This window comes from Triticum dicoccoides, chromosome 5B (assembly GCF_002162155.2).
Source record: "Triticum dicoccoides isolate Atlit2015 ecotype Zavitan chromosome 5B, WEW_v2.0, whole genome shotgun sequence".
Lineage (NCBI taxonomy): Eukaryota > Viridiplantae > Streptophyta > Magnoliopsida > Poales > Poaceae > Triticum > Triticum dicoccoides.
In genome coordinates, this window is record NC_041389.1 from 307,362,381 (window position 1) to 307,368,125 (window position 5,745).

Below are 5,745 nucleotides of genomic sequence, written 5' to 3' on the forward strand. Positions count from 1 at the left end.
TCTAGAGGAGGGATCTGGGGGAAAACTAGTTGGTCTCAGCGCCTATATTCCTTTTGGGTGCAAAATTTTTGTGCGTCTCCCGCCCTAGCGCACGTTTAGGCACAATGTCTCCCGCCAAAGAGTAGTCCCGACAGATAATGGGCCATGGGTTACTTCTCCCGAAAGACAGGGTGACTTAAGAAGCGTGTGCAATCACTGGAAGTTGATATGTCCTTGTTGCTCAACTTCTGCTGGCAGTTCGTCTGCCTTTAAGTATTTCTACCGACAGTACATTGATTCCTGACAGATGATTTGCCCTTATTCTACCATTTCTCCCGACAGTTAATTGCCCCCAATCAAGTGTTGTGGTGTAGTGTCTGCTAATCAACCCGTACTTTGCGGGGAAATTTTATGCGTTGGTGTCTACATGTAACTCTATTTCTGCTACATTATCACATGTTGATGCTTCTTTTTTCTAGGTGGAGAGAGGGTGCATGGGGTTGACATGTTTCCACAGGCCGGTTTTATCGATTGATTTGAAAAATCATTGACCCGGTCAAAATCATGAATATAACTTAAAATTGAATACCTCAATCAAATGTAAAAAGCTCCAAAAATATGTTTCTATAGGCTGGTTTTGGCTGATTGATTTGAAAAATCATTGACCCTATCAAAATCATGAACCAAATCCAAAATTGAATACCTCAATTGAACGTAAAAGCTCCAAAATTAAGGAGCTTAGTGAATTAATACAATTAAATGAGAGAGCTCCTTAAGAAATTGGCGAGCCGGTCAAAATCACATGACCCAGTTCCGAATTGGAGACCTTAATTGATTATGAGGCCTTAAAAATGAGGGAGCATAGTATTAAGGAGTATATAATGAATCAAAAGAATTAAATGAGAGATATTCTTGTGAAATTGTTGACCAAGTCAAAGTCGGATGACCCAATTCCAAATTGGAGAGAGAGCATAGTGTATTTATAGATTGATGGTATCTCCTTGATTCGACTGTTCAAATTTCGAATTAGTTGTCTGTTTCAAATCTAACATTTGAAACTAGTTCATTACTAGAAGACCGTTACACAGTATAATGTATTCCCAATTCAAATGGTGGAAAATAAATATCCTGTACTAGAGGAATTTGTGATGATTTTCTCCCACAAAAAATAGGGGAATTTGCGATGATTTAAGTAGGACCCAAGATTATTGTTGCTCGTGTTGATTATGCATTGAATATTTTTTACAAGTACGATTACAACTGGACTTTGAATTGTACGGCGTGTGGATAGGGTATGCAGTTGTGTTCGAGTTGAACACTTGTATCCTAGGCGTACTATATAATGTGGTGGTAGACACACAACATAACCTAGGCCAATGTAGTAGCATGGGCACATAGGGGGAGTCGGCGGTTTTGGGCTAGTGTCTAGGTGATTGCATATAGTACTGTAGCGGTATCATGGGAAGGAGCGCATGTTGTCATTTCCCTAGGATGTAGCGATGTCCATGAACCTCATTAACTAAAAGGGGTGGCTTGCAGTCTAGGGGTGATTGAATAGAGTAACAAACCATCATTCTGCCACAAACTAGATGTCTATCCAAATTTAGTTGTTGACTATTTTTATAAGCTTATGTAATGGTACCTAGAACACCCTACACATGCAAGTCTACAAAGAGTAAAGCACAGTTTTTCTGCATGAAAGTAGGTCAGTAAGGTTATGAGATTGCAAACACGGAGAGTGACGGTCTCCCGCCTATGGTGTCTTTCACCACGCCGGTTCCCGGATAGGCGGGCTAGGTTGAGGACCCCTATGTCGGTTCCGTCCTTGGCCACATTGAGCGGCCCATGGCGTTTACATGAAGAATCCAGAAGACTTTGAGTACAACCAAAAGATATCAGAGCCGTGGAGGACTCTACCTCCACCAATGTAGCTGACCTAGTTTTGTAACCCTAGGACCCCTAGTATGCTATATAAGCTCGGGGGTAGGACTCATTGTACGACATATACATAATCCCTTGATACTTTACCTGTCTTTGCACACACCCCATCACAATATACGAGAGCATGAGTAGGGTATTATCTCCTCCACGAGAGCTTGAACATCGGTAAAATCTTGCCCTTGTTACCATCGTGCCAAGTGGCCTTGGTAGGATACTCTACTGAGGGATCTGCCGGATCGCTCTGCCAGAGAGGCTCAGCGTTGTTTTTCTAGTGGTTCAGATAATTTTGATCTATCCTACTCCATGCATATTGGTGGAGATTTTGAACCACGAAGGTTCTAGGATCAGGGAGACCCTAGTTGCTAAGACTACACAGGACTATGCCCACAGAGTGTTCAGTAAGAGCATCCAACCTGTTCCACACCATAGCATAAGACCACTAAGGTCTATCCTCACTGAAGGTAGATCTTGGCATAGTAGGTGATCTCCTTGCCCTTACCAATATTTTAGGTTATTAACACCTTGAAGGATCCTAAGCACACCTACCTGATCTGATAGGCATAAGGTGGTCCAATTTTTATGATATCATTTTTTTACCTTTGTTGGAGGAGACTTTGACGATCAAGACACTAAGCACTCGACATTGCGCCTTAGAAACCCCTAACCCAACTCTGGTATGGTTATTGATGTGTTGGAAACATAGTGAACCTAATCATGAAGATCAATCACTACATGCATCTGAAGAACAAGCAAGAATTTGAGATATGCAATTTGAATGACGGGTGTTATATGAAGTACTTAATTAACACTATATGGTTCCGATGATGCATGGTACATAAGGTCTCATTGACTATCTTGTCTATGGCAAAGAGTAGCAAACGCTAAAACTTAGTCAACAAAATCCAAACCCAAAAAACAATTACCTGGGGGTTATTTAAGGACGGACATTGACGTGTTCGTCCAGCCCAAGGAGGGGGGTCGAATCCGACCTTAAGCCGGTTTCCTCTCTAAAAACAAACTATATAACAACACATAGTATTTTTTTTCCAAATACATGGGCCTAGCCCAAACTAAGGTTACACAACACCTATAGATGACCATGAACCAAATTATAAAGTGTCAACGTGTATATTTCCTCCATGTCCCTCACAAGTTATCACGATGGCTTCAAAGTTCTGAAATCATCACTTGAAGCCTTTGCTCCTTGCATGTCTGTTAACATGCCCATGCTTGATCATACTCTACTGTGTGTGCCACTTATCCATGCTAGGCACTTCATTCCCGAGTAAGACAAATACACCTCATTTAGGCAGTATCATATTCTCATGAACAATAGTGGAAGTTCATAGAAGTGAAAGTACCTGATAATTAAGTTATCGTGTGCAAGCTCTAGTCATTGGTTGTTGTATCTTTGGAACTTGAGCTGATGTACGTCATAAGTGCATCTAGTACCCCCTAGAGGGTTTTGGATGATCAATGACAAAATAGTTAAGGGGCTAATGTATTTGTGAGTATGCATAGATGAAATTCCCTAAGGATTTGGTTTAACATGAGAGTTATGACCCCTAAAAATTGTGGTTACAATGAGTTCGCTCGGGATGCCCGCTGAGGAACAATTAGGTCACATCGAGGAACATGAAGCGTAGTTAAGACTTTTGTTTTCTAGTTTCGTTTCTCTCTATCTGAATCATAGGGAAAACCGTACTATTAAGGGGGGTCTAAGTAAAAGTTGAGATTTAGGTCTTCAATGAATGCTCCATCCAAACCTATTTATTTGAGTGAAGACATGGAAATCTCTTAGTGCATTGTGATTTTCTCTCTGAGCCTGAGAGGATGTTCTTAGGGACTCCGAAGAAGGATCGTGCACTGTTGAGTCGACTTCACTTGTTGTGCAAGTAAGTCGTAGGATGCGTTTGAAAGTTGACAGTTATGTTACGTGTCAGTTGTTCGTTAGGTGGCTAGTGCCCCTATTGATCATTTCACATCGAAGGATGAAGACAATATATCATCTACTTCATATCATCATACTTAATGCAATACTTTTTCTTGTTACTTAATACCTTGAGATGCTTCTTGGACATCGGTCTTGGGTGAAGGGGAGCTAGAAAGGCCTTCCCGTTCCGCAGACGTATTAGCTATTGATGCAGTTAGATATCAGTCTATAGTTGTTTGGACGTGATGCTCATATGTAGTTATGCCATGCATAATCATAGTCATAAAAACGGCAGTTTAATTGACATGCAACTACAGTTTGTTCACCACATTACATGACAACTCTATTTTTTACCGGTCTTCGTAGAGGGTTTGGCCTTGGTTTTCATTATTTCTCGATTATTTCTAACACTAATCCTTTTAAAGAGAAGAAAACTCATTTCCCCTTTGTTTGGAAGGAAAATATATTTTTGGAAGGGAACCAATCAAGATGACATCTAATCAAGCCAAAAGGATCAACTTCCATGTTGGTGAAATTTTCACCTGGGCATCTAGAGTGCAAAACGACCTATGCTATGAGCACACCAGCAGCCGTACCAAGTATCAACGACATCCCCTCATACACCACAACAAATTTTGTAAAGGGGTGCACAACATCTGTGAGACCTAGCCACCACCACACCATCCAAAAGAGAGCGAGAAGAGATCTAGAGAAGAACCACCAGAGATCTTGTTCTTCTTGTTTTCTAATTTCCATTCATCACATCATCACCATAGGGAGAGGATTCCAAGTTTTAAGACTAGAGTTCGTAACTCTATATGTACTCATCTAGAGATTGAGTCTTGTTTAATCATTCATCTTATTGTGGATCTTCACAGTATTATCGATATGATTTCCATTGGATTATTCTTTGAGATGTTTGTTAATTCTTCCCCGATGTGTGAGTAATTCCCCCTAGGCATGGGAGATGTAGGTGATTAGTAAGATTCATATGTGCCTATTCTATATGTCGTCATTCGTGCTTATAGTTTTATGATTATTTAGTAAGTTGTTTATCTGTTGTGAGCTTAATGCATGCTATCCAATTTAAGGGCCTAGGCAACATGATCCAAAGACCTACAGGGGTAACACATATTGTTTAGTGAATCCATGACCTCCAGGTGATAGGTGGAAATATCTATGATGATTGAAGAGAATATGAGAGAAGAGTGAACCACTGAACTTAATGCATGGTTTCGGATTAACAAACTTAGTTATGAAGACGACCACATTGTGGAAATGTCGAAGCAGGACCGCACAGTAGAATGTAACCCTGAGTGGAGGGGTTCTACAAACTAAAGGGGATTCACCTACTGAACCAACAAAGAGTATACTACACTCGTGATACAAGGTAACTTGTATTATCGTCACACTAGCACACTTGATGTACACCATGATGTGAAGTCTCTCCGTGACTAATCTCTCTAGTGCAGGAAACCACCTTTATTTCATTATTTAATTTATGTTCTTTACTTTTAAGTTGTTATTATTCTTGTTGTTGTAATTAATCCTTTTTACCACTCTGGTATATTTGTTTCAAGGTATACTAATAGCTTCTACTGATTCTCAAATAGTTACTTCATATGAGACTTGTGACAAGTCGTGTGTGACCAAAATGCTACTCATAAATACTCTCCTTGGCTCTTTGTTGGACGATTACTATTGGGATATTTACACGAGGGTGCATACCCTGTGTGTCTTGCAGGCCATCAACAATTTTCTGGTGCCGTTGCCCAAGAGCAAGTTTTGACCTTGAGGGTCAAAACTTTGCTCTACAGCGTGCTAAGCTTCGGTTATGGGTGTTTACATGAAACTAAGAGTGAGAGGGAGAATGGGGATGTCTAGGAGTGTTT